The following is a 10,100-nucleotide window of genomic DNA, read 5'->3' on the forward strand; positions in this document are numbered from 1 at the left end:
GGTGATGGGCATTGAGGAGGGCACCTTTTGGGATGAGCACTGGGTGTTGTATGGAAACCAATTTGACAATAAACTTCATATATTGAAAAAAAAAACTGAAAAAAAAAAAAAGAAAACCTCATGCTAAGTGCAAGAAGCCAGTACAAAAAGACAATCTATCCCATGATTCCTTTTATGTGGAATGTCAAGAATAGACAAATCCACAGAGACAGAAAGTAGATTAGTGGTTTCCAGGGGCTGAGAGGGGAGGAGAATGGGGAGAGACTGCTAAGGTGTATGGCGTTTCACTCTGAGGCAATGAAATGTTCCAGAGTTAGACAAAGGGATGGCTGCACAACTTTTTATACTAACAACCACTGAGGGGTGCCTGAGTGGCTCAGTTGGTTAAGCATCTGACTTCAGCTTGGTCAGAATCTCGCAGTTCATGGGTTTGAGCCCCATGGCAGGCTCTCTGCTGTCAGCACGGAGCCCGCTTGTTGGATCCTCCATCTCCCTCTCTCTCACTCTGCCCCTCCCCTGCTTGTGCTCTCTCTCTCAAAAATAAACATATTTTTTAAAGGCATATAATAAATACATACATACATACATACTTACATACATACATACAAACCACCTGAAAGGGTGAATTGTATGGTATGTAAATTACATCTCAAATTCTTAAAAATTCAGTCTTAATACTGTAGGGGAGGAAGAGTTTTTTGGGGTTTTTTTGTTTTGTTTTTTTGTTTTTTGTTTTTAATTTTTTTTTTAACGTTTATTCATTTTTGAGACAGAGAGAGACAGAGCATGAACAGGGGAGGAACAGAGAGAGAAGGAGACACAGAATCTGGAACAGGCTCCAGGCTCTGAGCTGTCAGCACAGAGCCGGACGCGGGGCTCGAACTCACGGACCGTGAGATCATGACCTGAGCCGAAGTCGGACGCTTAACCGACCAAGCCACCCAGGCGCCCCTTTTGTTTTTTTTTTAATGTTTATTTTATTTTTGAGAGAGACACAGAGTGCAAGTGGGGGAGGGGCAGAAAGAGAGGGAGTCACAGAATCTGAAGCAGGCTCCAGGCTGTCAGCACAGAGCCTGATGTGGGGCTTGAACTCACAAACCGGGAGGTCATGACCTGAGCCGAAGCCAGACACTTAACCGACTGAGCCACCCAGGTGCCCTGGGAAGGAAAAGTTTTCCTTGATCCTCTTAGGGTCTCTGGCTGAGTCTAAAAATCAAACTGACCGAGACAGATTAATAGAAGAAATGCACTCAAATTTATGTAATATGAAGCTGTACACGACAGGAAAGATTCATAAGGAAATGAAGACCTGAAGGAGCAGTGACACCTGGGGACTTCTGTGCCAGGTCTGAGGGAGAGTGGGCAGTCGTGGCGCAATATGACAGGATGAGGAGTATGCCATAATGGTAGTAAATGGGGGAAACTGAGCAAGAACTATTAGGATTCTTCTTAGTGCTTTCCAGAGGTTGGTGGTACAGGAAATGGGAGCGACTGCTAATGAGGTTCTTTTTGGTGTGACGAAAACATTATGAAATTAGATAGTGGCGACAGTTGCACAACTCTGCAAATATACTAAAAACCACTGGACTGGACACATCGAAGGGGTAAATTTTATGCTATGTGAATTATATCTCCACAAAGACATTTTAAACATTAAAAATATGAGGGTGCCCGGGTGGGCCCAGTTGGTTACGTATCCAACTCTTGATTTCAACTCAGATCACGATCTCACGTTCCTGAGTTTAAGCCCTGTATCAGGCAGAGCCTGCTTGGGATTCTCAGTCTCTGTCTCAAAATACATAAATAAACTATATATATAATATTATATATATAATACTCATATATATTTATATATAATAATTTATAATATATAATATATATTAATAGTATATTATAATATATTATATAATTAATATTAATATATAATAATATATGTTTATATATATATTACCATCAAGTCCTACCTGTGGCAGCCACTCTTCTGGGTGGTGAAGGGACTCAGCAGCGAACAAAGTAGACAAAGCACTCTATCTCACAGAATTTGCAATTCTAGTAAAAAAGTAAACAAGTGAAAGCGAATTTGGCGCGCCTGGAGCCCAATCCTGGAGCCTGCCCGGAGCGGGGGCAGTGCTCACCTCCGCCCTGGCGGACCCCAGCAGGCACTCAGCCAGCAAAGCTCCTGGGCAGTCCCTCACGGGGCTCCTCCCAGGGCTCCTCCCAGACCCCAGCACAAAGCAGCTCAGTGGCTGAGGCCCCGTCCAGGAATCCACTCCAGCCACAGATGTCTGAGCTCTTCACTGGCCGGCACACCCCAACCCCCCACCCCAGCCTCCCTGGCTTTCTCCCCCTTCACGTTTACCCTTATTCATTCACTTGAAAAATTGTTTAACAAGTTTTTGCTGAGGCTAGATTAGTTAGAATGCTTTGCGCTAAAAGATATGGGCAACAGGGGCGCCTGGGTGGCTCAGTCGGTTAAGCGTCCAACTGCAGCTCAGATCGTGATCTCATGGTTCACGAGTTCCAGCCTCACCTAGAGCTCTGTGCTGACAGCTGAGAGCCTGGAGCCTACTTCAGATTCTGTGTCTCCCTCTCTCTGCCCCTTCCCCACTCCTGCTCTCTCTCTCTCTCTCTTAAAAATAAACATTAAAAAAAATTTTTTTAAAGATACAGACAACAAACTCAACATTTTTTAAACAATAAGGAAAATTATTATTTCTGTAATAGGATGTCCAAACTCCAGGCACAGGGTTCTGACTCTGTTTCTCTGGTATTCATTTGGCTCTGCCCTCTTCAGTGTGTTGTCCTTGTCCTCTGGCAGCTGTCCTCTGGGAACCAAGCAACAATGGGCAACATGCTTTCTTGGTTATATCTAGCAAGAAAGAGAAAAGAAAACTACCCCCAACATTTGTATACAAATTCATCTGTCAGAGCCAACTTAGATCAAGTAGGGACAGTTGGCAGTGGAATGTCATGTGATGACTGGCTTCAACTTCGCTCTGGACCCCTTATTACCAAGGAGACTGGAACTCCCATGGTTGATTTAGGACTGAACCCTGGCACTGGAAGAGATTCGAATCAAGTAGCCCCTGAATCATGCAGGCTACATAAGAAGGAGGAAGGGGTTCAGTCTGATTTACTGTTCATTATAAACTATTTAGCTGTCTGTTCCTTAAGCTCATTCCAGGTACCCAGTGCCTGTCTGTGTGCTGGGATAGAGGTAGTATACCTTTCATTGGATGAGGGACTATTTTTGTAGTTAATGTTGCTTATAAATCTTCCCCAAAGAACCATGTGTTCTTTCTCCAAGTGGTGGCATTTCAAGATCTATTATGCCTGGATGGGGTGATCTTTGAGCCAAGAACCTGACACTATCAATATCACATCTTATAAGCAGCCACCCATTCTGCTTTGCTTATGGCCAACACTGCACATATCCTACAAGGTCCTCATGAGCATAGGTATGCCATCTTGGAGAAAGTGCTTTTTACTTCTGCTCCCCTCCATGCAATGTGCTATAAAATGGATGCCAAATTTTCTGCTAGAAAGTTCCATACTTCATTCCCAGAAAACTGAGTCAAGCATTGATCAAACTATCAGCCTCCGTTTAGAAAGTTCTTTGGACATTGGAGATACCCCCTCAGAAATATTTTAGAAACATGAAGGTTTAGAATTTGCAGGTTTTTCATATGCCACTAGAAATTCTTCTAAAAAATACAATTTAGGCAAGTCATAGGCAATTGATACTGTTTTGTATCTTAATTCTTACCCAAAGGAGAATTTAAGAAGGTCCTTAAAGTATAGAGCTACTCCACCGCCACATACATTCATGCCACAACTTTGCCACCCACCAAAAATGTGAATTTAGGTGGCATCAAGAATGAATATGAGCATTAATTCTAAACTCCACGTGGGCTTAATCAGAATCACAGCCTGGTCTGTACAATCTTGTAAGTGCAAGGCAAAGAGACTTGCCAATGTAGCTGGAAGGAAAAAGGTCAACTGGATGGAAGAGACCAATAATTAATTGATTACATTTGTAAGTAGCAGATCCAGAAAGCAGAAACGCTGCACTCTCTGGAAAGAAGTTCTCAAAATAGACCTAAAACCAACTGATATTATCATTAATAATACTAGTTATTTTATCATGATGTATTACTTACAAGATTATTTCACATGTTTATCTCATTTGTGCATCCTAACAATCCTGTTAGATGGAGGGGAGGTAGTTTCATTTTATGGATGAAGAACCTGATAAGAGAAAATTTAAGGTTGTGTCATGAGCCCCAAAATAACAAGTTCGGAAGATGACACTCACTCCCAGGTTCGATGGTCTCTGAGCCACCCCTGGCTCTGACTTGCCTTCTCCTGTGGGGAGCATTTATGTTTCAATGTGCCCAGTGCAAAGAATAAACTCAAAATTGATCAGATGGCTGTGCTCGCTTCAGCAGCACATATACTAATTATTAGATGGCTGGATTAGCAGAATGGATGAAAGGACGAAACAAATGGATGATCTGGAGCCAGTTACAGTGAAAACCAGAATTATAATTAAGGAAATTTTTAGGAATAGGGAGAGTTAATTGACATAAACTGTCTTTAAGAATATAAGGAGAATTGAATCAAGGCGAACTTCAGGAATTTTGCCCACTGATTAAAAACTTATCTTTTTCAAAATACGCATTGTAAACCTTGATTATTGCTTTCATCTGAAAAGATCTATACTGATAATAATGTCTCCATTATTTTATATTAATAGTTACCATTTGTAGTGTTTACTCAATGCCAAGCACTCTGCATAAATTTTCTAGTTTAAACCACACAAGTACCCCATAAGTGGGAATTATTAACTGTATTTTCTGGATAAGGAAGCAGTGGCTTGGAAGGGTTAAGTATGTCTCAGTTCAGACAAAAGAAAGTCACAGAGCTGGGATTAGAAAGGAATGTTACCATAACTCAATGCCTTTCTGTTGGGCCAGCCTCTCTTTTTGGGAAATAGTTTCTTTAATAAATTTCTTATAAAGGGCAGATGCAAAAATTATAATTCTTAGTACCAATAGCATTGACCATTATTCTTACAAATATATGAAATTTACTTAGCAAAACTCATATCTCAATTGCAGCTAGTCAATATAAAGTGAAAGACAGTAACATAAGGTATACCTGGGCAATTTCATCTTTCCCTGGGCATTTTAAGTGATCGAATATGTGTGGGTTTAGTTTACATTCCTGTGATTAGTACTGAAAGTATTCAAAGTATCAGAATTTTAATTACATACTCCCAGAATACCAAGAAGTTCTGTAAATATTTTATTACAAAAATGCATGTGCCTTCCCTAAGTAACCAATATTGTGCTTGCTTTGTCCTGATGCGTGAAACTTAGGAAACCACCTATGCGATTTTTAATACTAAATTTCTTGTATTATTAAACCTTTAAAAGCTATTGTTTGCATTATCAGTAGCACCTCTAAAAAGACACAATCAAACAACCTTGGTACAGGAGGGAATTAACATTGTTCAGTAAAATTGTTCAAGACCAATCCAGAGCCATCTGAAATATGGCCCAAAATTGAGCATAAAAGTATTCCAGGTGTTCTGCAGCCACAAAAACAAAACAAAACACACAAAAAAACAAGGTGCATAGCCCTGCCCTCCAGAAGTTTAAATTGTAATGAAAATGGGAAAGGAAAGCAGGCCCAGCCATATGTTTAGTAGATCATTAGCCAGGCTCTAGAGGATGAGACAGCATCAGGAAGACAAACAGGTTACTGTGAATACTTTGAAACCCAGATTCCTTGAGAGGTAAATGTTGCCCACCCCCTGTAGCCTGGTTAGTGAGCTCTTCAGCAGATGGCTGATTTACCTTTCTTATTTCACTCTTGCTGTTAACCTAAAAGAGGGAGAATTCTCAATTTCCAAACCAGATGTGCATGACTGTTTTAAGTCCAAGAAAATACGCAGAGAAATAGCTGGTGACTTTCTCGTTAGTAGTCAATGTTACAGAAAGGAAGACTGGGGTTTCTTTTTGCAGCGAAAAAGATGTGACTTTTATTTCATTTGAAAGCATCAAAGATTCCTAACTTGGCTAAGGGAAAGAAGACCAAAGAATATGTCTTCCCATGGAAAACTCTACCAAAATACTTTCCTCTCCAATTCACCTGTATCTCTTATTACTAGAAAGAGCTGTGAGTTGGGCCCAATTCAGATGGTGGTGCTTTTTCCTTAGGAATCTGGTCTGCCGCAGATAATTTGCATGGGCTTTACTTTGAAGGAAAATGATGAATAATAAATTTAATTAGCCAGTGCTTTTCTTGAAATGTATCTGAAAACAGATGACAGATCTCCATAATCAAACTACCACCCACGCTTGAATTTTACACTATTTTCTCAAAAGGAGAATGTACTGGTTTGTAACTGTAGTTGCTTATAAATACATGCAGTTATTTTTATCTTGTTTTCTGTGCTGGATGTGGCTTTTGCCTATATATAAATTAGTGAGAAAGAGCTGCCTTTGCAAGGGAAAATGTATAATGCATTGCTGATGTGTCCTACTAATCACCCAGAATAAATTCATTTGTGTACTGTCAACATTGAGAAGGGCTTCTTCTGGCCCAACACACACAGCATTTTATTTTTTTTTTTGCTTCAATTAATAGAACTTTAATGTGAGATCCTTGCAAATAATGGCTAACTCATCTGACTACAAACTTTTAAAAATATTTTAAGAGTGGTTTGAATCCAACATCCCACCACTTTTAGTAATGCTATGCACAGTATTTCAAATAGAGGATATCAAAATAAAAATGTTATCTTCACCTATCCTACTTACTGTTTAGGTAGTCTGTCTGACTTCCCCTTTGAGTTCATCAAGATTACTCATTCATGCACTATTTACTGAGTAGCTACTATGTGCCAGGTGCCAAAGATACAAAAATACATAGGGCATAATCCCTCCCCTAGGATTAACAAGTCTAGTCAGGGAAGCAGACGTGTAAACAAGTAATTACAGAGTGCTCTGAGATCCCAGGGAGAAAAAGTGTAAAGTGTTCTTGTAGAGAGCTGTGTGTGGGAAACCTTCCTGGGGACTGACATTCAAGCAAAGTCCTGAAGATAATGCAAAAATTCAGCAAGTGCAAGATAAAAAGGGAGGTGTGACAAGGATGGTCTGGGATTGCTGGGCTGGAACACAAGGTGAAGATGAGTTATTTATTAATGCCACATTGGATGTATTTATGAAGACACAATTGTCAAAGTCTACTAAATGTTAGGTTGTTGACTATGCCTTCATTCTTCTAAAGAACTTTAATTATGCAATGCTACACACAAAAGAGCTATAACATTATTCACGGACAAAAGGCAGTGAAGAATAATTTCAAAAAATAAGCATTCAATTCAACAAATATTGATGGGCTGTTAGGATTTTTCTTAATTTGTTTGTTTATAATAATTTTATATTTTTATCTACATGTATATATTTATAATATGTAAATACATAAATATTTAATATATATTTAACATATAATTTATATCTTTATAATATGTCATAAATTTAAGTACATAATGTAAAATGTATATAACATAATGACTATGTAATAAATAATAAGGCTGGGTCTGCTTTATTTGGCACCCACTGTATTCCGGGTTATGCTGTAGCCTTCTTGGAGATAGAAGTAACAGATGAGACCCCTGCCTTTATGAGACTTACATTTCAGGGGGATTAAGGCAACCAATAAATGTAATGTAAAAACAAAATAATAAAATGCTTAAGAGGCTTGGGGAGGTATTGAAGCATTAATTACAATAAGAAGTAGAGGGTTTGTGTTTCCTGGTGCTAGCTTTCCCTCCAAAACCAGCCTAAACATTATAAACTTCAAGAACACTGGGGTGGCTGGGTGGCTCAGTCGGTCGAGCATCAGACTTCACCTCAGGTCATGCATGATTTCACTGTTTGTGGATTCAAACCCCGCACTGACAGCTCGGAGCCTGGAGCCTGCTTCAGATTCTATATCCAACCCCCCCGCCCCTCCCTGACTTGCACTCTGTCTCTCCTCTCTCAAAAATAAATAAACATAAAAGAAAGTTTTTTAAATAAAAATACTGTGTGTGAGATAAAGTAATTTTTATAGTTTTCATAATAAATACTTTTTTCTGTATTTATCATGTAAAATGTAAACTGGAATATCAGTATTAAAGGTTAATTTTTTAAAGAGAGGCAGTAAATTGCCATGTTGGTGAAGAGCAAAGGTTCTAGAAACAAACCACCTGGGCTCATATCTCATAGCTGAGTGGCCTTGGGCAAGTTAATTAACCTCTCCACATCTCAGGCCCCTTATCTGTAAATAATAACAATAATAATACCCACCTCAAGGAGCTTCTCTAGTATTAAATGATTTAATACATGTCAATCATTTAGAACAATACCAAGTGTATAACAAGCACTCAGTAAAACCATTATTACCAAAAATTTTTTTTGGACAGGCCAGTTATTGAAATAAGTTCAAGTCTCAAAAATATTCATGAAAAAAATGTTTTGGAGGACTTTCTCTTGATTCACAGTATATACTATGAGTGGCCATTGCATTAAAAAAATAAAGGAAAGGGGCACCTGGGTGGCTCAGTCGGTTAAGCACCCGACTTCTGCTCAGGTCATGATCTTGTGGTCCGTGAGTTCTAGCCCCGAGTTGGGCTCTGTGCTGACAGCTCAGAGCCTGGAGCCTGTTTCAGATTCTGTGTCTCCCTCTCTCTGACCCTCCCCTGTTCATGCTCTGTCTCTCCCTGTCTCAAAAATAAATAAATGTCAAAAGAAAAAAATTTTTTTAAATAAAAATAAAGAAAAAAAATAAAACCTCTCAGAAGTAAAAATGAGACCTTTGGTCCCAGCAGAGATTTAGAGGCTAGTTGACCCAGAGTTTGGGGGTTCTGCCGGCTCTCCTGGTCAGAGGAGTAAAATCATTCATCTTTATGGTAACGGGAAAGCAAACTATTTCCTACTTTCATCAATGGTGCATCTTTTCCAATGGATTTAAACTAGCCCTCTGCAATTAGCAGTTGTCTCTCTAGTGGTTTCAAAGCTACTTGATCTTCCTATAGCACTTTATTTCTGTACATTATTCATACATATGTTGAGAAGCCAGCATAATAATGTGATTGCTCCATTAAGCTTTCAGTTAGTCAACTTTATGCATTCAAGTCAGTAATTAGTTCTTTCTCTTCCTGGGAGAGCTGGAAAGGCTTCATAGAGGAAATGATATTTGAGTTGGATCATGAGAGAGAGAGAGGATATAGGAGTATATTTTGTAGAGAAGGGCAGAGCACACAAGTTCAGGAAGTGCTGATAAGTTTGGGGTATAACATCTACAAGGTTTAAAATCATATTTCACTCAGAAATGAACAATATTAGTATAATGGGTCATCTTTTGCTGGCTGTTGCTAATATAACTTTTCTTCTCTGTTACCACGGCCCCCCTCCATTTTTTGTTCTTTCCTCACAGAACACTGCCTTTCTTCTTTCAAATGTAAAACATATCTTCCGTGCTTATAAATATGTGTGAATGTCCATTTGTACATGTCTGTATTGGGGGAGGGGGGAAAAAGCATGTAAAAGAATCTAATCCTTTTGAAACAAATTTTGTGTCCTCAATAGAGAGAGGGAAGTAAAGAGTGACCTGTGAGATTCTGGACACAAAGATGGCCCACAGCTGAAGGCAACAAAGCATGGCAGAAAGCTCCCAGCCCCCACTATGAAGACCTCAGTACCAACTGGTGCCCAGTCTAGTTCCCAAGGCCTCCAACCACTCCAAATAAACAGAGCATCTCAGTAAAAAGTGGGGTGTTTGTTGTGCAGATGTAGCTCAAGGCTATTTCCTGGCTCTCTCTTCCACTCACACTGCCACCATGAAGCTCCCCCTATACAGAAAGTCTGGGGAAAACAACCTGGGATGTACCTGGCATAAACAGAACTTCACTGTTCTCCAAGGACCACATTAGCAGTGAGGCTTCTCCAAGTGGTTTCACATGAGTGAGCACTAGGGCCAGATGCTAAGTGTGACCACAGCTGGCAAAATAGACTGCATGGTGTGAACACTTAGTGATGCATCATGTT

Source organism: Panthera uncia, chromosome B4 (genome assembly GCF_023721935.1).
Source record: "Panthera uncia isolate 11264 chromosome B4, Puncia_PCG_1.0, whole genome shotgun sequence".
NCBI lineage: Eukaryota > Metazoa > Chordata > Mammalia > Carnivora > Felidae > Panthera > Panthera uncia.